Below are 27180 nucleotides of genomic sequence, written 5' to 3' on the forward strand. Positions count from 1 at the left end.
AGGATATCAAAGGGGCAATGTGCTGGTCTTGGAACAAGACCACGCAGAGCAACAGAGGTTGAAATCCCGGATCGCGCTTAGAAACCAAATTCAGGTATGGTATTAGGCGTTTTATAAAAAGAAATATATTTAAAAAAATAAATATCTGCAGACAATAATCATGGCTAAGGAAGTATAAAGAGATAGGCACAGTACAGGAGTAGATTTCAGCCAGATACATTGATGTATAGCTGATTCGGCCCATTTATCAAACAACCAAAGTGGGGAAACAGCTATTATGTCTACTCTCTCATCCCCTATGCCATGAGTGTATCCAGAATGTTTGTGGCAACTGAAATTCCAGCAGCAAAAGCACAATGCTGCATGCATTTTTTGCCATGCACCACAAGAGACGATTTCAAGGGAAGCATGCCACACTAAGGTGGATGTCCAAGAAGACATTCCCATACAAAGATAACTATATACAGAGTCAGGAAATGTTGGACGATTACTGGAATACAGATAAAAGTACAGAATATATTACAGAGGGGCCACGTAAGAACAGACAGTGACACTGAAGGAGTTACAGGGTCCCAAGACAGTACCCAGAGAAATAGGAGGAATGCCAGGATGCTGTGAAATTCCGCAGATTCTGGTGTATGGACAAGTGTACAAAACAGACAGATGGAAAGAAGGAGTAAGAACATAAAGTGAGAGTAAGACAGGCTCTCAGTGCGCACTTGTCCTGATATGTAGACAGGCATGCAGTGCAACACGCACATTGAGTTCTACTCTCAACCTCAAAACAAAGAACTGGATACTAATATAGTAGTACTAGTTGTTTGCGTTAGACTCAGTAACAAATATCATTATTTAATTCATAAATTCAATCAACACAAACCTTGATTTATTATTGTTTGCTGTGGGACAAAATATAGCCCTTGAAGGCTAGAAACAAAGAGGCATGAGTGATTTGTGAAGTCCCATTGAAGTATAAGGCCAGCACAGAAATTGTGATGTCGGACATGAGGCCTATGAAACTAAAGGCAGGCCTAAATCTCAAATGAAGGAGACATATGCTGGGAAGTTCAAAAGTGTGAAGATAATTGCAGTGCATTCCAGTAAGGAAAAGAAAGACATGTGGCTGAAAATGCTTTTTTATTAAGTTCATGGAAAGCTACACTTTTTTACTTAAAGAGACAGATAGCTGTGTGTACATTATCTTCAATGTAATACCAGATTGTGCTCCAGTAATCTCAAGTGAAACCAATCTTATTGCAATCATAAGAAATAAAAGAACTTCCTTTTTCTTCATCCAGATGACAATATGCAGAGCGAAGTGCCTACTAGACTTTCAGAGTTTGAACATGTTTTTCTCATATAACTGCTCTATGCATATGGACAATACAGAAGTGATACTCATGTCTTTTGCAACTGTTTAGATTTAAGAAGTACATTATACATGGATAAAAGGTTCAGGCGCCTAATAATGTCATGTAAAATGCATTGTGTTCGAGTTTAAAAGCCATTTTTTGCTGAATTTTACATGCAGCTGGACATTTCTCCTGAAAATGAAACTTAACCTCCAAGACCTTTCCTCGGCTGGTCCTGGAGAGGGAGGTCTGGTTGTTAACCATCAATCACGTCCATTGCTTAAAAACATATAAATAAATGCACTGTCTATACTTCAACCATGGTGAGAATAGATAAAGCCATGCCTGTTCTTTCACCAGAAGTGACCTTGAGGTCACAACTCTCATAAAATGTGCATTAAGCACAGCCAAGGCCATTACAAGGCCAAGAAGGGATGGGTGATGATAAACATGAGCCCACCTCTGCCTGATCACATGCTCAAGGGGAAATCAAACTCGAAGAGAATAAAGGTGAGGCTGGAGTTTAGTTAATAGAGAAATAGATATTATTGCATAAAATGGGGGCAGTGTATATGCCACAATGGTAATTCCAGACTTTTATTCCAGGTGACAGTAATCCCCTTTGGACCGCACCAAAACTATGTTTGTGTGATAAACATAACATAAGTTATTAATGAAACTTTGATTTGGGCCTTTCGTTGATCCCGAGAAATTTGAATGTTGGTGTGAGGGTGAAGGACAAAGTTAACATGGGAACTATGAAATGGCATATTTTTCACTGATACACTCCTGAGTAAATGAAGAAAAATGGTCTCTCTACATAGGAAGGGCGTGCCAACTTCAGATTAGCATCATATGATTTGCGTTAAAATGTAATTCTTAAAAATATAGCCATACATTTGAAGATTTGAAAAATTAGGGTACTTGCCAAGTTGATAGATTTTCAGAGTTTGAAAATGCCAAACCGACATGTCAGTTTGGGATGACAAAACTTTCTCCTCTCACAGCTTTCCTAACTCACACCCCTCATCTCCTTATCCTATTAACACACAGGTGGCAGGTGGGTAGAGAAAACCAACCAATCCCGTTCACTGGAATCATGACAAGTTTTTGATGACATTTGCCCTATAAGTAGACCAGTTTGCATTAGAACTGGGCTTTTTCACTTATCCCGGGAAGTAACCTGCTGCTAAACTCTTTCGAGAAACACCCAAGCAGAGAGGCCCCAAATCCTGCATTGTAGACAGGGACTAGGAGACATAGAAGCTGACTGGGACCCCTTGAAGGAGCCAGAGGGGACTATCCTTTACTGACACCCTTGCTGTCCCAGAGGTGCCCTGCTATTCCCTGATGCCCATTACAAGGCCTCTCCTCTAAGTAAAACTTTCCCCAAAGCCACAGATTGTGTAGGCCCTGCATTTTTCTCAAGTATTGTTGCAGTTATTTCCCCATAGCAAAATATCCTGCTTGTCTGTGTAGATCCTTAGCATATTTAATTAAAGTGAATCAATCAATTCCCCTATAGAAATCACAGGATGTGATGTGTTAGCATTCGAAACTAACAAGCTCTTTCCAGTGTGTTTTGAGCCAGTATAGACCTAAATATTTGCAAAAAGAATGAATCCCAAAACCCTGTTTCCAAGTGAGAGTGCAGGGCACAAAATGAAATTCCCATTTAATCCCCTTCATTTTAATTCAGAAGTGTGAAGCCTTCTATTTCCTTTGCATGTGTGGTGGGAGAAATGAAATTGCCCCTGTGTTCCCATTGTGCTCTGACCCAAACCATAAAGCTATGCCTGTTCTTTTTAGGTGTGGCAAAACAAACAAATGTTCCCAGTGCTTTTCTTTCCCTCATATTGCATCAGTGGTAATAAGTGAAAAAACGATTTTTCCCCTTGAATCCCCTTTTCCAAAGAGTGCATTTTATCAGAATCCCAAAATGATGTTTCCATTGTGTTCCTGCTCTCTGCCACTGGCCTTCAATTTAGAGGGGCCACGTCTAATTGATGTTTGGAGGGTGGGGGTTGCTGGAAGAAAAGTATTATAACCAAATCAGCAATCACTGTGCATTTTGAATTGATATTTTTCTGTATTGGTGGGTGATTTGAAAAAAAAGCTGTGGCAAATTGTGACTGCATATCTCAGTATAGACAGTTTTGTTCTTGTGTTGCCACGGCATTGGTGCTGATGTTGGTCTGTTAGTAAAATTTCCTTTTAAATAAATTCATAAATCTATATTCTTACTACACACCGGTCTGGTTCATAGTCCATTGTGGCACTGGGTATTTGTTGGGATTGGGTGAGAGACTGGTTGGAGGCCTTAACAAATGGAACCTTAACAAAAGAAGAGTGTTTTGTTGTGCGCCACCTTGATTGCGGGGGAAAGGAATTCCCTGAGATGAGTGTGACCGCGTAATAAACTGCGACATTGCTTGACAAGACCATTCAGCCAACACGTGTTTCAACACTGCGTCTTCCTCAAGGCAATGGTTGTTTATTAGATTGGTCCTAGTAGTCATGGGTAGTGCTCAGATTGGGCTCATAAGTATCTTAAAGACTGTATATGCCTATGTGTGATTTCACTCCTTCATTAAATACTCTCTGAACACAGATGTATTCTTAGAAGGTAACAATGCTTGTCAGAAATGTCTGATCTTTGCTGTTATATGGTCCTAATTGTGAAGGGGTGTCCTGTCAGGATTCATCCCTGGCGTTCTGTGTGGGAAAGAAGGAGTGGTTGGGAGCAAAGTACATGATCTCCTAATGAATCTAGTGGAGGTAGTACATCAAGAAAATGACAAGTGACTCAAGGAATGGGAAGTGAGTGGCAAACTGATCATATGGGGAGAAAACGAAGCAGGGCCAATTTCCATCGTACCGCTCAAGGAAGCAGCTTCTTTTTCCAGAATGACGGTGAAGTAGAGGTTGGTGAAAATCAAAGATGCAAGCAGATTTCGAAGGTACCAGGCATGAAGGTCGAAACAGCAGTGCTCATGGACTACTATTGGGCCTGCAGGTCGAAGGCATACTTGCAGCTGCCACCCAACTGGGGAGGAACATGTTCACTTGTACATATGAACACCCCAGCATTAGCATTGCCCCAGAAGGACAGACAAATAGAAGGGTTCTCTAAAAAGGATACCAGCAAATGAAAGAAGAGATCTTTAAAATTGAGCAGAGTAAAAAGAGGGAACAATACCTCATCGGATATGGAAAAAGCATTGGATGCGATACCACCAGAGCACCGGCTGTTCAGCAGAACTGAGATGTGCAGTGCATCTATTGTTCCAGCTGTACAAACAAGCACAAATGCTAAATGGATTAATCTCTTGTTCCCCCCAATTAATAATCTTCTTGCCTCCCCCACCAGCCCCATTTCGAGTTTTTTTTTCAAAACATTGGGTTGATTTAGATTATATTACTATGTTAAAAATGGCGCCGATGGAAACATTCAGTTGGTATTCAAATGTGCATTGGAACTTCTTCTCTGTTCAACTAATGCGTCACCGCTGGAAATACGAACGTTTATTCGTACCTTCTAAGGCATCTTCGTCGATCGCGTACTACGAGGTCCGCTTGAGTAAAGGACCCTGAGGAACTGTGTCAGCTGACCCGGAACTGAAAACGTGTGGTGAGGTTACGTGGAGTCACGGCCGGCAGACCCACTGCGGCAGAGTAATGGACTCCGGCAACGATGATGAGGGCACAACTACTGGGTCCATTCATTCCTCCGCGACCAGCTGATTGGGTTACTAACAATCGCTGGAGCATATACGGTAATGTTTGACAACAACGCAAATCGGATATTTATGTACTGCATTTGCTTTACCGGGCTTCAAGCACTGTCATTGACTTATACCCTGCATCATACCGCCTATGACCTCAGATGAACGTGCTCTGTGCCTGACACATTTGAACTGTTGCTGGCCCTATCATTATATTCTGCGTGTCAAGAGTTTGCCTATGGCCGCGCCTGGACCCCTCTTTCTTTGTACAGGGGGAAATAGCTTTGGCGGGTTGGTTTTACGAACAGAGCGGGACGGGCATGGGCCAGTTATGTACTTATGCTGCCCCACACACGCTGTGTTGCTTTCTATTGGGGTCATTTGCCAATCGTGGTGAATGCACAGAGGGGACCAGCAACTTCAATCCCTTCTGTGCAATGTGCGTGTGTTGTTTGCACTCCCCGGGTTACATGCATTATTTACCCATTTTTAAGTATTTCTTTGGACAGGTACTACGGGTTGGCAGGATTCCTTTGAATTCTTATACATTGAAGCAAACAATGGTGGAGAAAATGTGCTTTTGTTCGCATGTCGCTCAAACTGCCAAAAGCTGCGAATCCTCTAGAGTTGTGAAGCAGGTTTAAAGCAAGTGAATAAACATTTAGCAGCTATTTACATGTCCTACCAGTCCGCGGGTTTTGAAAATGGCTTCCTAAGTATTCCTCAGCTGGTGCATATTGTGTAGCTTTGTGGACCTCCCCTGTGTACTCAAGACCCTGTGTTATTGAATATGTTTGCATGCATAAGCTTGGGCCTGCATTCTCTTTTCCTCTGAGCCTAATGCCATGCATGTTCAGTATAATACAACCAGTGCCCATTTCACTGCACTCCTGAGTAGGTGTATTCTACCAATATGAACTCCCTCATTATGCCGCGTGTGGTCACGCTTTCTTAAGAATGTGTATCTGCCCAGATGTTAGCTGTTTTTATCATTAGCCTATGAGCAACGACTGGGCAGTCTTATCTTTTCATTTGTCAATGTCCTGCAGACACAGTTCCTGTTCTCTGATTAAGGTTGGGGCTTCTGTGGTTTTGGCCATTTGTATTGACAAGTTAATCTACTCAAAATAGAAAGGGGCCAGGAAAGGTCTAATAAATTTGGGGTAGGTAAAGTGCTAATTCAGTAGCAAGGAAGAAACAGTTATGTCTTAAGGAGGAAATACCAGTACAGTTATCTATCTTGCATTTGTTACTCTCCTCCTTAATGGTTGTAACAATGTTCCTATGGATAATTTAATTTGATGACCTGGATTGAACTTGATTATTGAACATTGGCATGATGTCGGCGGCAATGGAATGGGATTGTAATGCACATTTGTTTTTTCCTATGCTTAGATATTATTTCTTTTTCTGATCTGTCATATTTCCTTCTTTTTTTCACTATTTCCACCGCTTTTATCTATACCTTTTATTTGATTAGAGTCATCTGTGTTTCACCCTTGGAGGGATTACCACATTTCTCTTTGACTCTTGTTGAACGGTCTGTTTATGGATTCTTTGGAGTAATTTGGATAATTCACGAATAATGCCGGTCTGCAGATACTCTGAGTGCTTAATTCAGGAGTTCATGATTTCACATTTTCATTGAGTCCTTTCTTAAGTTATTTTACTAATGTCTTTTACTTTTGGGAAAGTCTTTAACTTACTTGGTTTGGGGGTGTTGAGGGATCTTTATTTTCTTGTACAGTGGAACATGGAAGGCTGGGATTTTAATGTTACTTCTTACTGTTTCTGACTTGTTATTTCATCTTAATTTTGGATTTAATAACTAGTTTTTATGATTAGAGGTTTTTATTGTTATGTTTTTTCAATTTCAAAGTTTACTTGGGATTTGGGAGAGGTCCTACAGACTTTCTTTTTGATGTTTTTTCTTATATTCAATAGGCTGTATAGTCTTTGTGGTTTTGACCGTTCTATCATTGGTTTTATAGTCTTTCTTTTTTGTTTTTTTGTTTTTAGTTTGTGTTTCTGTTTTTTACATTGATTGTGACATGATGGCCTTGAAACCAACTGGTAAGGCTACTGAGAACTTTTGTGTTGTTTCTTGGAATGTCAATGGGGTTAATAATGCCCTTAAGAGAAAGAAAGTGTTTGCAATTCTGAATGATTTGAAAACTGATATTTGCTTTATGCAAGAAACTCATATTCTGTCTGATGAGCTTTCGAAGTTAGAAAAGGAGTGGGTTGGTTTGGCCTTTGGCTCCTCGTTATCATCAAGATCTAGGCGAGTAGCCATTCTAAGTCGCAAAAAAATACCTGTTAAAATCTTGAGAAATTGTACTGACAAGGATGGAAGAATGATAGCTTTATTGGTTGAGATTCAGGGGGAGCAGATGACTCTTTGCAATATATACGCTCCCACAGTAGGCAATGGCTCCTTTTTTAGAATGGTAACCCAGACTCTCTTGGATTAAAATTCTCCAAACATCATTCTTGGAGGGGATTTTAACACTATTATTAACTATTATTAATCCATTGCTTGATAGGAGTCATGTCAGGCTCTCTTGTCATTGTTAGAAGAGCACAACTTGAAAGATAATTGGTGCCTTGGTGCCTTGTCCATCCAGATAGTGGTGAACATATTTTTTTTTTATGGTGCTCATAATATGTATTCACGTTTGGACATGCTTTTAATTGGCGGGGCAGTGACAGAAAGTTTTGTTGCCTGTGATATGGGGAACATTTCCGCGAGTGATCACGGCCATGTGACGATGCACTTGAAATTCAAACATCATTTTCACAGATCCTTCTCTTGGAAATTAAATACTTCCATTTTGATGGATGATGACATTTTGGAGAAGATTAAATCTGAGGCTAATTTTTTTGTAGTGGAGAACCGATCTGATGAGGTTAGTGTACAAAATACATGGGAGGCTTTCAAGAGTTGAATGCATGGGATTTATTTTGGGTTATCGAGTGGTAAAAAAAGAAAGAGGAGAGTACTAGATTGGAACTTGAAGGGAAAATGAGTGCAACATCCAGAGGTTTGATGATTGACCCGTCAAATTCAGCCAAGTTGAAACTATTGAAGAAGCTTAAAAGAGAAGTGGTTGATATTTTATCAATAAGGGCGGAACACAGCTTGTTTTATTCACATTGTACTTATTTTGAAAAAGGTGAGAAATGCGGTAGATGGCTCTCATACAGATTGAAACAGAAAATGTTAGAAGCAGCTATTGCTTCCATCATAGATACTGATGGTGAGATTACATTTGACCCACATAAAATAAATTTGGTTTTCCATGACTTCTATGTGGATTTATATCGAAATGAGGCAAGAGTTACTGGTTTTGGGAGAGATTTATTTGGTAATCTTGATCTTCCTAAAATTTCAGACGTTGAATGTCAGCTTTTTGCAGCTGACCTTACGGTCGATGAAGTGAAAACGGCAAATTCTAGATTGAACATTGGTAAATCTCCTGGTCCTGATGGACTTCCTTGTGAATTTTATAAGATTCTTCCAGAATCAGCCCTCAAACTTTTATGGGATATGTTCATTGCTAGTAAATCATCAAGGATGCTGCCTGACAGCACCAGACATGCCTCTATTTCTGTGTTTTTGAAGAAGGGGAAAGATGCCAACTATCGGCCGAACTAACGCCCTATCAGTCTAATCAATACTGATAATAAAGTTTTGGCTAAAGTTTTGGCTTTGCTATTGGAAACATTTCTTTTAAAATTGATAGGTATAGAACAATCGTTTTTTATGAGAAATAGACGCACGTCTAGTAATATTAGACAATTGTTTCACACTATGGAGAGAGCTAATGAGATTGATTGTGATGCTGCTGTCGTCTCCCTCGATGCAGAGAAAGCATTTGACCGGCTTAATTGGAATTATTTGTTTTCAGTTTTGAAGGAAATGAATCTTGGGATAGAGTTTATCTCGTGGATTGAGCTTTTATACTCCAATCCGACAGCTGATGTCAATACTAATGGAATCAAGTCGGAAAGCTTTGTTTTGGAAAGGGGAACTCACCATGGATGTCCGTTTTCTCTGCTTTTGTTTATTCTGGCGATTGAACCATTGGCTGTCTCTCTAAAAAATGATCCAGGTTTAGACGGAGTGAGTTGCTGGGGTATTACACAGAAATCATGGTTTTATGCGGACAACCTTTTATTTGTTCTTAGGAGTTTGGATGATTCCCTCCCCTGTTTGATGCAAATGTTGCGTGAGTTTTACGCATCCTCTGTATACAAAGTGAACTGGTTAAAGTCCGAGGTTTTGCCTCTTTCATTTCGTTGTGATAAATCTTTGGTAACCGGATTGGGATTTAAATGGTGTGAGTTACGATTGCAGTATTTAGGCATCTGGTTGACGCCCTCAGTTATGAATATTGTTAATGGGAATATGTGTGCGATTACTCGGGAATGCAGAATGGATCTTGGAAGGTGGACGCTTCTTAATTTGTCATTATGGGGTAAGGTTAACACCCTTAAGATGAATTTGGCTCCTAAGGTTAATTTTGTGATGAGAATGCTGCCTTTGAAAATCAGTAATCGGTATTGGAAAGATTTAGACCGTCTCATAGAAGAATTTTTGTGGGACAAGAAACCCCCGAGACTTAGCATTTGGAAACTGCAACTTCCAGTTCACGAAGGTGGACTGGGGGTTCTGAATTTTAAGGCATATAATTTGGCCTTTTCTTCACATTCATTCATTCCCTTTTGAGTGCAAATCCAGATTGTTGGGTTTTGGCGGAATCTAATGCCTTTGGTCCACTTGAACTGGAGGCGTTATTAACTACTAATTCTAAGGATAAAGGATATAGTTCATTTGTAGCTGCATCTTTACACACTGCTTGGAGTGAGTTGTTGGCGCTTTTAGGTAAGAATGCTTTCAAGTGTCTACGAGCGTCCATTTGGCTGAATCCTAGGATCAGGGACAACAACAAAACCATTTTTGGCCTGATTGGTTTCTTGCTGGTATTAAACTGATTGGGGATCTTGGGAGGGATGGTAGATGGATGTCTGTAAATGAATTGAGGGAGAAGTGGGATTTTTGGAATCTGGCAGACTCAGTTTATAAACGTTTGAAGAGGTCAATAGGCGAAGTTGATTGTACTGATACTGTAGACTTGAGTATTTTTCTTACAACACCTGAGAAGAATAGAGGTGGTTTAGCAAGTAGGATTTATACATTGATTGTGTCAAATTATCATAATATTGATGCACTGCGGAATGTTTGAAGTATGAAGATCGGCTCCGAAATCACACCTGATTGCTAGCAAAATATTTGTAAGAATGTTTCCTTATGTTCTTTGAATTTAGGCGAAAGACCACGTCAACTCAAAATTCTTAATCATGTTTATTGGTGTCCATGGAAGCTAAAAATGAGAGGTATGATAGATAGTGATGAATGTTTGGGTTGTATGCATGCAGTTGGTTCATTGGAACATATGTTGTAGAGTTGTGTCAGGGTTTCTGGATTCTGGCCTGAAGTATGTGACACATGTGTTCAAATTTCCAGTGGGGATCTCAATTTACATTTCAAAACAATGGAATTAGGTGATGACTCTGAGATTTGTGATCTCAGCACTTCCCACAAAAAATGTCTTTTTAGGGGAGCCTTTGTGGCCAAACGCTTGATACTTTGGGGCTGGAAGAGCAGGATTTCTCCTTCTTTTGATGATTGGACAGAGGAAATGCACAAACTCTCAAGGACTGAAAAGTTGATTTATAAACTGAAATGCTAATTGTCTTTTTATGACAAGATATGGGGGAAATGTAATGATCTTTTTTAAAAGGTTTTTTTTCTCCTTTGTTTTTTGATGAGTGAATTTTTATATATGTTGTTATGAATTTGTGTGGTATTTTGCTTATATTGTAAATATTCAGTAAATAAATAAATAAATAAATAAGAAAATGCTGAATGGCTCTAGATTACACTGTGGGGGTTGTTGCAGACAATAAACTCAACCGTCAAGGGTTTCAATGACATCAAGGAAGAGCTGAGAGCATTAGGCTAATGGCCCTCCAGAATAGATACATTGTAGATCATCTCACAGCTATGGAGGGTGGAGAGGTATAACAAAGCTTTGTCTCCTGAAATTGCATGTAAATCAAGAGAGTCATGTAGGTAGTGTGGTCGACAGGTCGACCAGAGGAGGGACTGTAGATGGGGGGCCAAATCTGGCCCTCATGCCCCCCACATGACTCTCAACATGAAGGCAGAGAAACAACAGATGTGCCTCACTCTTAGGCCCATCACTGCAATCATCAATGTATCGCAGATGTGAGAAGCGTCATTCTCTCACACAGCTGTTTAGAACATACTCAATCGATGATTCGGACGATCTGGAAATGACATCGACTGAGCAAATAAACTGACTGCAAAGCTAGAAATCAATGACATCATCACTGACAACACGACATAGCCACGCTAATACATGAAGTGTATAGCCATCCATTCATGAAGATTACACAAACATGCACTAGTTTATTAAATATAGGCACGAAGCACATGCTTATGACTCACGTAGGTAAAGGGCGGACACACATACATATCTCTTTATATTAACTGTCTTCCCCAAAGCTGAAGCCGCAAGATGAAAAGTATTCATATATTCAGCTTGCACATGCTTGACTGCTACTAATGTGGAGAAGCCATAAGGAATGATATGGAAGCTATGGGTCTCTGAAATGGATGGCAAAAGATAGACAGGCTTCAAGTACATGGACATGCTGACATGATTGTCGCAGACAGAGGCGCACAGAGACAAGGCACCCAGCGAAGGACAAGTGGAGACCGAAAGTTCCAGTTACCAAGACAATAAGCCACCTTCAGATAATCAGGCCAAAATCCTCAATTACAAGCAGGGCAGGTCCATTTCATGGTCTCAACAGACGTGACCCAGCTGAACAGGACAATGCCCATTCAATCGAGTTAGAAGAAGAGGACTGTTCCCATAGAACCAGAGGAGGAAATATTGCAAGTGTTGCCCACAAACTGCTAACTGAATGCCCACTCCCAGGCTTAGGTGATCAGAGATGGCAAAAGTAGAGAACACTTCACACCTCCATGTTCATTCCCATTCCTTGAAAAGGTACACTCAGTCTGGTAACCATCCAGGGTCGCAGGGATGGGAGGACACATTCTGCACAATCCAGATTCACCTTTCATGTGGGGATATAATTTGTTGCAAGGGATGGATTCTCTGCAATCCTGCAACATTGTAAATTGATACTAGTAGAGGTGGTCCTAAGAGGATCCCCTAGATATGGCTATCCAACTGAAGAACTAACCCGTATATATTTTCTATATATAGCTTACCCAAACTGACCAATGTAAATGTGTTGTAGATTTCTGGGATGGAACCGTTACTTGTCACGTCATACCGGGATAAAACCGGGTGACACATGCTTAGAAGACAAGAGCTCTGGAGGATACTTTTTTTCTGGTGTGATCCCTGTCATTTTGTTTTGCTAATAAAAGACAGTAACTTTGCCCCATGGCTGAGTCTTCCGTTGTTGTGGCGGTGAGTCTCGATGGCCCAAGTGTTCTCTGCGGAAAATTGAGGTGACTGCTAGGGGGCCCCAGCCACACCGATACACCTTCCTCTCCTATTCTAACAGAGTCACAGTTATCACAATGATTGTCCTCTCCCACATAGACTATGCTAAATCCTCTCACCTGGGCGCCCCTGTATTTCATCTCAGAAATCGCCAAAGGGTCCAAGACACCACAACTAGGCTTCTTCTAGCCATTGGCCACAGTGAGCACATCACACCTGGCCTCCGTGTCCGCTACTAGCTCCCTGTAGGTCAACGGTCCACCTTCAAAGCCATGTGCATCACCCACCATGCCCTGCACAAGACAGGCCCAGAATACCTGCAACACAAGCTCACTTTTTACTAACCTAATAGAAGCCTGTGATCAGGCACCGCACTCCCCCTGGTCATCCATCCCATCAAATCGTCCATAATAGTGTGATCCTCCTTCTCCGTCCAAGCTCCTACAATATGGAACCCAATTCCCCTTAGTATCTGCCACCAAGAGGATCACATTGCCATCCGGAAGGTTCTCAAGACCTGACTTCTCCCTCCTGCATCCTGACAAACCCATTCCGCCCCTTGGATTAATTTCAACGCCTGTCAGATATACTGAGGCAGCAATTAACCCCTCAAAGCACATACTGAGTGATGCAGAGAATAGACTCCAGCAGACTGCAGGACTGAATATGTGCCATGTCAACAAAATAAGAAACCAGCCATGACACACAGGTACGTATCACACTCCATGTCGATGGAAGATAGCAGCAGGCACGGCCATCCCCCGAAGCCCATCTGCAATCATACGCTGCTTGAAGACACATCGCACAGCACCTCTGCCATTAGAATGCAGCTATGTCCCACAACGAGAATTAGGTCTAGCTGCACACATAATCAGTCTCCTGCCACTGCATACTTTCCTGACAACCTCACATCCTGCTTCCACGAGCCAGCTCGACATGGGTCGCCAGCAGGGACTTGGCCAACCCTACCTTCCTTCATATTGGCAAAAATGCACACATGCATTCTAAACTCCTCTAACAAATCTCCCATACCGCAAGACTTCAGTCCCCCAAGGGCATTCTCCTACAGTACTTTGATGCCATACGAATGGGAGAATGACACTATACAAATGCCAAATTACATTACATTACATGTGGATAGGTTTTGCTCTACATTCAAACATATCATTCTTCATCCATTTAACATAAAAATAGCAAAGGATCAGAGCATATCACTTTACGACTGTGGTTGGGCCCAGTTAACAGTGAAACATAATACATCCTGTATCTATTGGTCTTTGGTATCTTGATTCTTCTCTCCTTATTTCTGTGTTTCTGAGAAGAGATTGCTGACCACCATCATGTTCTCCTGAGAGGATTTGACAACCATTGCTAATAACTGCTTGCCTCACCTGGCCTTCTCACTGTTTGAATCGGTCATTGGCATGGTTTATTTATCAGTCTGCATATGTAAAACCATTACAGAGTTAGGAAGCAGTGGCCCTTGTATTCTCATGCCTGTGCATGAAGGTTTGAGCTCATTTTCATTTTTGAAGGAATGTATTAAAAGCATGTTTCACCATCCTGTTCTTTGCCCACTTGAGGCTTGAAACTTATTTTCATCGCAGCAAGTGTCGATGATCCTGACTGCCCCCTTCTGTCAAAAGCAGACACTAGTAAGATTTGTTTTCTGTTGTTGGCAAAGCCATTTGTAATTGTCTTCAACAAACTATGTATAACATTCAAGATCTTCTCACTTTGAACGTGTGCTTTATAAAACTGTATCATACACATATCCTAGGGTCTGTCCCTGTATAGTCTTCTTCTGTCCGTTTTTCCACTCCGCAATCCGGGGGCTGCCCATACAGCTAACCTGTCCTGGTCCATACTGTGGTGCTGCCCCTTTAAGGGCACACACACACGGCGGAGTGACGTTGCACTCTGCCGCGTGCAGTATAAATAAAGGGGGCGTTCCCGGCCGCCACAGAGCAACCGGGGAGCCCGAACTGACTGCACCTGTGTGCATATGGCTCTGTAGGCAGGAGGGGGCTCACGGGCCCTCCGGACAGAACCGGAGACTTACAACATTGGCAACGAGCATCCGATTGTTCACCCGGGCATGGCGGTGAAGATGGTTTGATTTGTTTTTCCTCATTGATTGAATTTTTACCGTCTTGAATGCCACGGAGAGGGGAGGAACCACAGGGTTTAGCAGCCATTTTGTATGATAGGTGTGGGATGGTCGCAGCTCTTTCCTAGAGTGCCTCTGCACCATCCAGCCTTAATTTTTGGAAAACCCATCAGCGGAAAAACAGCTGATACTGCACGTGCTGTGCCTGTAAAGTTATGTTCTGGAGTCGTCCGTCGAGTTTGAGGTGAGGAGCTAGGGGAAGCCTGCAATTTTCTTTTGTCTGTTCCCCTGGGCCCACCCAGCTCAATTTTTGGAGCCACTGGAGTGGCTTGCTAGTCCCTAGGTAGCAGCATCTGCCAATCCTGCGCACTGTGGACTGTGGTGCATGCTTGGTGCCCCTGAACTTTGACATTTTGGACATTTTCTGGGGTGCATTGGAAATACACTGGCCTGCTGTTTGATTGGTGGTTGAAGGAGTCATCAGGTGACAACAGGAGTCCAGTATCGCCCAGTGTGTGTCACTTATCACTGCCTCACAGACTTTGGCATGTTCATCGTCTCCGTGCGTGTGGTGAGTTGAGGCCCCATATAAGTTAGGTGGGGTGTCTGAGCACTCGCCATCATGAACAATAACAACGACCAAACAGCAGCAGCACCTCCTGTGCCCCCTGTGGAGCCGACCCCCAGCCCTGATGCCCCAACTTCTGCCGGGAATGAGACCACCTGGAGCTCTGCAGACAAAGCCCGAATTTGACATCTCGGGTGCCCCTTCCAGCCTGTGGCAGCGTTGTAAAATGTGGATTGACAGGCTGGATATGTACTTTAGGACCACCATGGAGACCAATGATGACAGCAAATTGGCAACACTGCTATACTTTGCCGGGCCTGCAGTGCATGAGGTTTTTCAGTCTCTTCAACCCCCCCAACAACTCTTATGATGCAGCGAAGGCGGCTCTACATGACTACTTCCTACCACTTGCGAACTTGACTATGAAGGTTTTGTCATTCTTTCCACTCATCAAATGGAGGATGAAACTTTGGACACTTTCTACAGAAGGTTGCGCCGGCTAGCTGTGCCATGTGCGTGGGACAATCCTGACACAATTATCCAGGACAAACTGATCCAAGGGTGTGCGTCAGGCAAGTAGCGCAGGCAGGTGCTGCGGGAACCCGGTATCTCATTGCCTCGCATCCTAGAGCTGGGACTTTGTCAGGAGGTGTTGGAAGTGATAGCCTCCCGGGTGGAGGCGGGGGTGCACCCTGGTAAAGCAGATGAAGTCTGTGCAGTGGGCCGTGGCCTGGGTGGTAGAGGTGCCAGGTGCCCAGGGGGGAACCAGCGGGACAGAGGCACCAAGTCAGTGGACTCATGTTTAAAGTGTGGCTATGACCTTCCACACCTGGTAAAGTGCCCAGCGATGGGGAAAGCAGGTGGCCGCTGTGGATAGTCAAACCACTATGCCTGGATGTGCCAGGCTCCACTGGCGCTTGTGGTCCCAAAGGGGCCGGTCAGAGCGGGATCCTTTCGACAACAACGCCCGCTCAACGTGGCCCAAGTGGATCAAGGGGAAGGTGGTTCTGCACCGGGGGATGAGGACGAAGATGAGGAGGAGAATGTGTTCTTTGTATACTGTGTGAGAGCCCCGCAGCCCAAGAACAGGTAGCAGCCAAGGTGCCTGGTGAAGGTGAATGGGTCATAGGTTCCCATGCTAGTGGACACAGGGGCATCTGTGAACGTCATGGCGCAGGAGCACTATGATGCCATGGAGTGTGTTAGAAAACGACAGTCTGCTTTGCGTGTTTGCAAAGAGACCAGAGTACAAGGAACCACGTTTGTGCCTGGGTTTAAAAAGAGACGGCATCGACTTCTACGACCATTTTGTATGGGACCTTATAATATCAAAGCGTTGTTCCGGATGCATTGGGGGTTGCCATGGCGCCGTTGGCACGTCTGGCGGCTTGGTTCACCTGGTACGTCAGTATGCCGGTCACGTGTTCGTGACGTTACCAGGAAGCCACATAGCCCCGCCTCACCCCTAGTTCAGCGCTTCTGATTGTTGTTCCTGGACGCATCAGCGGTGTTTTATCTTTTTGGAATTCTACGTTGTTTTGGACCTCTGCCTGTTTCACGGATATTCTCTTGCTTTGCCCATCTTGTACCTGTTAACCTGTGTTGACCTCGGAACGCATTGCCCATTCTCTGCATTACGATTCTGTTACCTTTTTCCTGAAATGTTATCATTGACTTGGTAACTCTTGTTTATCATCACAACGACATTTTATCTTCCATCACACCAAGGGCACATTTGCAGTAACTTTGCCAATCATCTCTATGACATCCTGTTTTCACTCGCACCAAGGACACATCTGTATAAACTGTTTGTCAAACATCATGGATATTATTCTTCATTTTCAAGAAGATCACGTCTGCATCCAGACTCTCTGCTTGTTATTGGGGATCCTTTTAGGCGTCCGCGTGCCTACGGGGTAGGTTGTAGTGTGCTGGACTAGAGACTGCCTTTAGCACACTTGGGACTCTAGGTGTCCTCTTTTCGGCAGTACAGTTGGATCTTTTTGGACACTTTTGGACTTCTTTCCATCTTCACGGAATTATCATCTGTCACTGCTTAATTTGAACTGGAAATACTGGTAAGAAAACGCTATCCTATTTTTCTCAGCTTATTGTTGGTTGTTATTGCCTCCCTTCTAAGAGTGATCTCTTGTTTTGTGTCTTTAAAGTTACGAGTGTGCATTGCTGTCTAACTGGGTTCTACAATCCATGCAAAGCCTTGCCTGTTGTCAGCCACCGGATTCCAGTGTGTCCAATTATCCTCAATCCATCTTTCAACAAATAGAATGCTCAGTCTGTCCTTTTGTACTCCTGAGTGTTACATTAGTGGGAAGAACTCAATTACTGCACGATGAGTTCAAGCCCTTCAACTAGTTGAAAGGATTGGTGTTCTGACAGAATCAGAAGCCATTATGGACACAGCTGCGGATCCCTTGGTGGCTCTGGTTCAGTTAGTGGCTGACTTACGTGCTGACATGCAGGTATTTCATGACGCCACGCATCGTTGTATAGACGATTTACAAGCAGGTCTTAAGGGTGCCGAGTCACATCCATTGACCGGGGCCTCTGGCTCGAGTACGGCCGGTGGTCAATCCAGACCAAATACGGTACCTGTGTATATGGGAGCACAGTTTCCTTTGGCCCCACCTGAACATTTTTTAGGCGATCCCAAAGCCTTTAGAACATTCATTAACCAATGCAGGTTGCATTTTTGTGTCAGCCAACCTCCTTCCCTAATACGACTACTAAAGCAGCTTTTGTGTTATGCAACCTGGGTGGTATGGCTGCAACGTGGGCTAATCCTCTATTGGAGAAGGGCAGTCATTAGTTATTTGATTGCGATGCCTTGATAGAGGCTATGACTCGGGTTTTTGACACTCGATACAAGTCCCAAGCCACGGATCTAGAATTGCTCAATTTGCAACAAGGGGAGGCTCCGCTATTGACATACCTGGCCAAATTCAACCAACTGGTTGCCGAAACCAATTGGCCAGATGAAAAAAAAGCTGTGTTGTTTTACAAGGGTTTGTCAGATACCCTCAAGAATATCATAGCTATGGTTCCGGTGGTCCCGGTTTCGTTTCCTGATTTCTTAGACCTGGTTCTTCAGATCGATGCTCGTAAGGCTGAAAGAAAGGGGGAGAAACGTTTTCCCGCTACTGTGCCAGTCAATGTTTCCAGTCCTGTCACTAATAATAGTGAACCTATGCAGATTGGGGCCGTTAGGGGTCCATTGTCCAGTGAGGAAAGGGAAAAAGGCGAAAGGAATAATTTGTGTTTCTACTGTGGTTCCTCTGGCCATTTTTTACGATCTTTCCCTAAGAAACCAATGAAATCGGGAAACGCCAAGGCCTGGCAATAAAAGGAGCCCCCCTGCCGAGCATTCCTTTACAGGGTTCCACCCTATCCATCCCATTCATGATCCATGTCATCCTCGTTTGTCCAGAAGGACAGCCCTGGTTTTCTGAGGCCGTGTTGTATTCGGGAGCTACTGGGAATTACATTGATGCACAATACGTCCAAGACTGGAATATTCCCCTTCTACCGAAACAACACCCAGAGATGGTTAATGCTGTTGATGGTACCACTCTCATTTCCGGTTTGGTAACAGAGTCTACAGTACCTCTGACCTCGAGAATTGATGATTCTCATAGTGAGGTCTTGACTTTTGACGTTATCTCTGTGCCTCAGTTCCGACTCATTCTAGGTTTACCTTGGCTTACAATACACAATCCTCACGTGAATTGGTTGACAGGACAGATATATTCTCCCTCATCACAATGCTTGTCACATAGTGTACCAGTTAAACATACCTTGGATAGACCATGCCAAGCCCTGCTGGACTCAGCACCTGTAGTTGGTGTTGTGCTCTCGACGATTCTACCCTTAGAATACGCCGAGTATAGTGATGTGTTCGACAAGGGTGAGGCTGGGAAGCTTCCCCCGCACAGGTCTTATGATTGTCCTATAGACCTTAAGGAAGGTGCTAAAATCCCCACGGGTCAGATATACTCACTCACCAAGAAGGAAGATGAGGTGTTAAAAAATTATCTGGATAAGGCTTTGGCTTCAGGCTTTATTCGACTTTCCCATTCCCCTGCTGCCTCTCCGTTATTTTTCGTTCCCAAGAAGGAAGGGGAACTAAGGTCCGGCATTGACTATCGGGAACTCAATGCAGTTATGGTACGGAACCAGTATCCAGCTCTGCTGATTTCCGTATTATTGGACCAGCTAGGTTCCTCGGTCATCTACACTAAATTGGATCTAAGAGGTGCCTATAATTTAGTGAGAATCCGACAGGGGGACGAATGGAAAACGGCCTTTAAGACCCGTTACGGCCTGTTTGAATATTTGGTCATGCCGTTTGGGCTATGTAATACCCCGGCTACATTTCAACATTTCATCAATGACATCTTCCGGGACATGATTGATCGATTTTTAATCGTCTATCTCGACGATATTTTGATCTATTCCCCTTCCCGGGATCTTCATGTAAGGCACGTGTCCGAAGTGTTACAGCGGTTACGAGAACATCGGCTGTACGCTAAGTTAGAGAATTGCACTTTTCATGCCTCTGAGGTAGAATTCTTGGGATACGATATTACTAATCAAGGCGTGAAGATGAGTCAAGCTAAGGTCCAAGCAGTGTTGAATTGGACAGTGCCAAGGACGTTGAAAGCCTTACAGTCTTTTCTGTGGTTCTTCAATTTCTATAGGTGCTTCATTGGAGGTTTTTCAACTATTGTGGCTCCTCTTACTGCTTTAACTAGCAACAAGCGCCGATTTTTATGGAATAAAGAGGCACAAGAATCCTTCGATACTTTCAAGAAGGCTTTTACCTCGGCTCCGGTGCTTCAGCATCCCAATGTCGATCAGCCATTTGTGGTGGAGGCTGATGCTTCTGATGTAGCAGTTGGGGCCGTTTTGTCCCAGCCATGTTCTAACTCGGGGGTTCTCCATCCCGTTGCCTTCCATTCCAGGAAACAAACACAGCATGAGACCAATTACACCATCACGGAGCGAGAACTCCTAACCGTTCGTGAGGCCTTTACTGTTTGGAGGCACCATTTATTGGGAACTGCAACACCGATACAAGTATACACTGATCATAGAAACCTTCTAGCCCTTCAGTCGTTAAGATGCACCACGGCATGGCATGCACGTTGGCACAAGTTTTTTTCTATGTACAATTTTGTGCTAACGTACCGTCCTGGGGCTATGCACTCTAAGGCTGATGCTCTTTTGAGAATTCAAGGAGAACCACGGGTTCAAGAGGGTGCTTTGCTTCTACCCAACCAGGTTGCGTGTGGGTGTACCTTACAACTATCCCTAAAATCAGCCATACAAGAATGGTAGCTGGTAACCCTTCTGAAATAAACGAGTATAACATGGACATAGTCCAGTCACTGCCCTGTATTCAGGGTAAGATATTTATGCCTGATTCCGCAACACGATGCACAACTATCTCGTGGTGTTACGATTCAAAATTGGCTGCTCACCCTGGACAGCAGAAGACTCTTGAACTACTGAAAAGGTGGTGTTGGTGGCCATCTATGTATAAAGACATTGTGCAGTATATTGTAACCTGTCCTGTGTGTGCACAATGCAAAACCTCTTCGGCCAAACCTCTGGGTCTTCTACAGCCACTCCCCATTCCGGCTCGACCTTGGGCCATGATTACTATGGACTTTGTGGTTGAGTTACCGGTGGTCGGGGGTTTTGATACTGTATGGGTGGTGGTGGACGGATTTACTAAGCTGGCCCTTTTTCTACCATGTGAGGGTCTTCCATCAGCCCCTGTTCTAGCCGAGATGTTCTTATGGAACGTATTCCATTTTTCTGGTCTCCCGTAAATCAGTGTATCGAATAGGGGTACCCAATTCACCTTGCGCTTCTGGAGTCACCTCACACAGTCTCTGGGCATCGATGAGAGATATTCCACTGCTTACCACATGCAAACCGATGGCCAGACTGAGCGAGTGAATATTACATGGAGCAATATCTGCGCTACCTTATATTGCAGTACCAGGAGAACTGGCTGTCGGTCCTACCTATGGCGGAATTTGCTTATGATAACTCGGCTCACTCCTCTAGTGGAGTGTCTCCGTTCTGTGCATTATACAGACAACATCCACGCACCTTACCACTGGAACTTGTGTCCTCCTCCGATTGTCCGGCTGTCCAGTCCTGTGTTATGGACCTCTCTTTGTTATGTGCTGACATCCTGCAGCATTTGTCCCATGCCCAGGAACAGGCCAAGAAGTACGCTGACCGGCATAGAAGACCTGCTCCGCAGTACTCTCCTGGCATGCGTGTATGGCTTTCTGTGAAATATCTCCGCATTCCGGGTCGTAAGAGTCTTCTGCCCCGCTATGTCAGTCCCTACGTCATCAAGGAAGTACTGAGTCCCTTAGTGGTTAAGCTGGAGTTGCCTCGGTCATGGAGGATACATCCGGTATTTCATGTTTCCTTGATTAAGCCTTTTCATGACCCAACGAGGTTGGCTCTCCGGCCTCCTCCTATGTTGATCCAAGGGACGGAGGAATATGAAGTCAGTGCGATTCTAGATACCAAAACCTCCCGTGGTGTTCGCATGTTTCTTGTAGATTGGAAAGGTTACGGTCCGGAAGATCATACATGGGAGCCTGAATCCAACCTCCATGCCCCTGCTTTGTTGTCTCGTTTTCTTGCTTCCAGGGGCATGGGGGTGCCTTTAGGGGAGGATACTGTTAGAAAACGACAGTCTGCTTTGCGTGTTTGCAAAGCGACCAGAGTACAAGGAATCACGTTTGTGCCCGGGTTTAAAAACGGACGGCACTGACTTCTACGACCATTTCGTATGGGACCTTATAATAACAAAGCATTGTTCCGGATGCATTGGGGGTTGCCATGGTGCCGTTGGCACGTCTGGCGGCTTGGGTCACCTGGTACATCAGTATGCCGGTCACGTGTTCGTGACGTTACCAGGAAGCCAACATAGCCCCGTCTCACCCCTAGTTCGGCACTTCTGATTGTTGTTCCTGGACGCATCAGTGGCTTTTTACCTTTTTGGAATTCTACGTTGTTTTGGACCTCTGCCTGTTTCACGGATATTCTCTTGCCTTGCCCATCTTGTACCTGTTAACCTGTGTTGACCTTGGAACGCCATTGACCATTCTCTGCATTACGATTCTTTTACCGTTTTACTGAAATGTTATCATTGACTTGGTAACTTTTGTTTATCATCACAACGACATTTTATCTTCCATCACACCAAGGGCACATTTACAGTAACTTTGCCAATCATCTCGATGACATCCTGTTTTCACTCGCACCAAGGACACATCTGTATAAACTGTTTGTCAAACATCACGGATATTATTCTTCATTTTCAACAAGATCACGTCTGCATCCCGCATCTCTGTTTGTTTTTGGGGATCCTTTTAGGTGTCCGTGTGCCGGCGGGGTAGGTTGTAGTGTGCTGGACTAGAGACTGCCTTTAGCACACTTGGGACTCTAGATGTCCTCTTTTCGGTGGTACAGTTGGATCTTTTTGGACACTTTTGGACTTCTTTCCATCTTCACGGAATTATCTTCTGTCGCTGCTTAATTTGAACTGGAAATACTGGTAAGAAGACGCTATCCTATTTTTCTCTGCTTATTGTTGGTTGTTATTGCCTCCCTTCTAAGAGTGATCTCTTGTTTTGTGTCTTTAAAGTTACAAGCGTGCATTGCTGTCTAACTGTATTCTACAATCCATGCGAAGCCTTGACTGTTGTCAGCCACCGGATTCCAGTGTGTCCAACTATCCTCAATTCATCTTTCAACTAATAGAATGCTCAGTCTGTCCTTTTGTACTCCTGAGTGTTACATTATTGGGAAGAACTCAATTACCGCATGACGAGTTCAAGCCCTTCCACTAGTTGAAAGGATTGTTGTTCTGACAGAATGTCCACTGAAGCTGTTGGCTCGCAAGGCACACATCTTCACATTTGGTGGGTTACATCCAATCCCGCTGGATGGTGCATTCATGGCCAATGTGGGACATGGGGAGGCGTCGATCAGAGCATGCTTCTATGTGACCACAGTGAGCAGTAACAGCCTGCTAAGCTATGTGGCAGCGTAGGCCTTGGGCATTGTCAGTTTTGCCTACTCTGTGTACATCAATGTCAGGTTGTCAAACCGAATTCGTATAATACCGCCTTGTTATGAATATTGGCCTAAGCCCATTCGTGTTCCACAGAAAACTGCGTTCGTAATGTACCGATTTTTGATCAACTTCACTGCCATTTTAAGAATCCTCTGCCATTTTGATTTCGACTCCTGCTTTGTGTTCTAAAATGGTGGACTGTGTTTTCAACTTGCAGCCAAGCCGAGCGACCTTTGAGTTTTGTTAATGTTTAGGCTGACCGAAGGCAGACTGTTTGTTCTATGCAAAGAAACCTTGTGACTCGAATGAACTACAAGTGTTGTCTGCGCTCACAAGCCTCATATAAACAATGAGACAATGTGAAGACACTCAGATCGCGTCTTTTTGCTGAACTCCATTGTACCGATTCTTGAAACAAGGCTTACTGTGGATCAGAGAACCAACGGCATCATTGTAATTTGATGGACTTGCAAACTTGTTTAATCCATTGCACAATATTGTAATATTGGACATGTGAACTGGGCACGAAACCTAGCATGTGACTTATTGGTTTGGAGAGGGGCTGGACAATGTTTTAAAATCTGTACAAAAGTGTCAGTGTTAAGATGTCCAGCACTCTCACCCCTCACTGTGTCTGCTTGTACACACTGTAAGGTGTTGGGAGTCAGATAGCTATCTGTTTGCTTTGAAATCTGTGCAGAATAAAAGATACTTGTATCTTTTTGACCCGTGATTGGCATATTTCATTTAGTGGTACTAAGCCTCGATATTTCTTTGGTCTTTCAAAGTTTGTCAGGTTTAGCTATGGTTTCTGGGTCATCACTGAATCCAATCTCCCCCTCCTCCTCACCTCTATCTTCTGGTGATGTATCCTGACGTTTTCCCTTCCTCTTACGGTCCTTGTGTTTTTTCTAGAAGAGATAAGGCCTCCCTCGGGTGGAAGCTACTCTGCCGCCTTTACGGTGATAGCAAGAAAAGGGCCCCCTTCCGAAGATGCCCAAGAGAGGAAAAAGCCGAAGGAAGAAAAAATCTCTTTTGCAGGATGGCTTGCGTGGCACACTGGATGTCGCAAAGGTGGAGTGTTTGATCAGAAGAGTTCAGGATAAGGCGGTTGGTGGAAGGCAAATGGGTGAGTATGTATCCGGAAAGGAGGTCTTGAAAAAAGTCCATTTAGTGAGAGCAAGCTGAGAAGTGAGTCTGTAGGATAGTGGCGAGCTGAGGGGTGAGTGTGTAGGATAATGGTAAGCTGAGGAGTGCAGTCCTGACTGAAGTGGTCCGTGAGCAAAAGGACCTGTAAGCCTCCAGCACCTGGGGTAGAAGGGTAAGCTGGCCAAGAGACCGGAAGCTGGTAAGCAGGTCGGTAGGAGGAAAAGAAATCCTAGCGAGGACAGAAACGAGGAAGGAAGGCACAAGGCGAGGGATGCCGGACAGGAGGAACAGAAGAAGAAAAGAAACCAGAGGAGAGATAAGGAGTATGAAGGCAGGTGAAGGAACCCCGAAAAAAAGGATGCTGAGGGAGGTGAGCAGAGCAAAAGAGAGACAGGACAGGACGAGGGGCCGAAGCAGACAGAGATCCGTGCTGGCCGCCGCAGAAGAAAATGAGCAGGCGGAGACCCGCAAGGAAAGCTAGCACAAGAAAAGCGAAAGAAAAGCTGAATAGCAGATCACAAAGCACTTAGCGTGTTAACTCCAAGCAAAGTGAAAAGTGTTGCACGGAAACAGAGGGGCATGGCTATAAAGGAAATGAAACAACACAGAAGACAGAAAAACTAGTTTGGCGCTCCCGGAAGCGAGGGAGCGTAGTGGAACATCCTAATGGCGAAACAGCAGCCAAGCGTTCCACAAGCACCAGGGAGCTCAGCGCAGGACATTTGAAGACATCCAGAAGCTGAAGAAGAAATACAGCTGCCTGTTTGAGGGTATTGGATGTATGACAGGTGACCCGGTGAGACTCCACATCGATGAGTCTGTCCAACCGATCGCCCTGATACATCGAAGGTCCCTTTCCATCTGAAAGACTTGGTCAACCAAGAGCTGGACAATCTGATCAAAGTGCACATTATTGAGAAGGTGGAGTGCCCGACCGCGTGTGACACTCTGATTGTCATCGCCAGGAAACCAAAGGAGCCCAAATCAGTCAGAATATGTGTGGACATGCGCCTTCCGAACAACGATCAAGAAGAGGGAACAACATCTGACTCCCACCATTGATGACATAATCACTGAGTTACAAGGAGCCTGTTTCTTCTCAAAGCTGGATCTATTCCCCTTCCCGGGATCTTCATGTAAGGCACGTGTCCGAAGTGTTACAGCGGTTACGAGAACATCGGCTGTACGCTAAGTTAGAGAATTGCACTTTTCATGCCTCTGAGGTAGAATTCTTGGGATACGATATTACTAATCAAGGCGTGAAGAAGAGTCAAGCTAAGGTCCAAGCAGTGTTGAATTGGACAGTGCCAAGGACGTTGAAAGCCTTACAGTCTTTTCTGTGGTTCTTCAATTTCTATAGGTGCTTCATTGGACGTTTTTCGACTATTGTAGCTCCTCTTACTGCTTTAACTAGCAACAAGCACCGATTTTTATGGAATAAAGAGGCACAAGAATCCTTCGATACTTTCAAGAAGGCTTTTACCTCGGCTCCGGTGCTTCAGCATCCCAATGTCGATCAGCCATTTGTGGTGGAGGCTGATGCTTCTGATGTAGCAGTTGGGGCCGTTTTGTCCCAGCCATGTTCTAACTCGGGGGTTCTCCATCCCGTTGCCTTCCATTCCAGGAAACGAACACAGCATGAGACCAATTACACCATCACGGAGCGAGAACTCCTAACCGTTCGTGTGGCCTTTACTGTTTGGAGGCACCATTGATTGGGAACTGCAACACCGATACAAGTATACACTGATCATAGAAACCTTCTAGCCCTTCATTCGTTAAGATGCACCACGGCATGGCATGCACGTTGGCACAAGTTTTCTTCTATGTACAATTTCGTGCTAACGTACCGTCCTGGGGCTATGCACTCTAAGGCTGATGCTCTGTTGAGAATTCAAGGAGAACCAGAACCACGGGTTCAAGAGGGTGCTTTGCTTCTACCCAACCAGGTTGCGTGTGGGTGTACCTTACAACTATCCCTAAAATCAGTCATACAAGAATGGTAGCTGGTAACCCTTCTGAAATAAACGAGTATAACATGGACATAGTCCAGTCATTGCCCTATATTCAGGGTAAGATATTTATGCCTGATTCCGCAACACGATGCACGACTATCTCGTGGTGTTACGATTCAAAATTGGCTGCTCACCCTGGACAGCAGAAGACTCTTGAACTACTGAAAAGGTGGTGTTGGTGGCCATCTATGTATAAAGACATTGTGCAGTATATTGTAACCTGTCCTGTGTGTGCACAATGCAAAACCTCTTCGGCCAAACCTCTGGGTCTTCTACAGCCACTCCCCATTCCGGCTCGACCTTGGGCCATGATTACTATGGACTTTGTGGTTGAGTTACCGGTGGTCGGGGGTTTTGATACTATATGGGTGGTGGTGGACGGATTTACTAAGCTGGCCCTTTTTCTACCATGTGAGGGTCTTCCATCAGCCCCTGTTCTAGCCGAGATGTTCTTATGGAACGTATTCCATTTTTTTGGTCTCCCGTAAATCAGTGTATCGAATAGGGGTACCCAATTCACCTTGCGCTTCTGGAGTCACCTCACACAGTCTCTGGGCAT

This window comes from Ambystoma mexicanum, chromosome 12, assembly GCF_040938575.1.
Source record: "Ambystoma mexicanum isolate Mex_15411 chromosome 12, UKY_AmexF1_1, whole genome shotgun sequence".
NCBI classification, from domain to species: Eukaryota; Metazoa; Chordata; class Amphibia; order Caudata; family Ambystomatidae; genus Ambystoma; species Ambystoma mexicanum.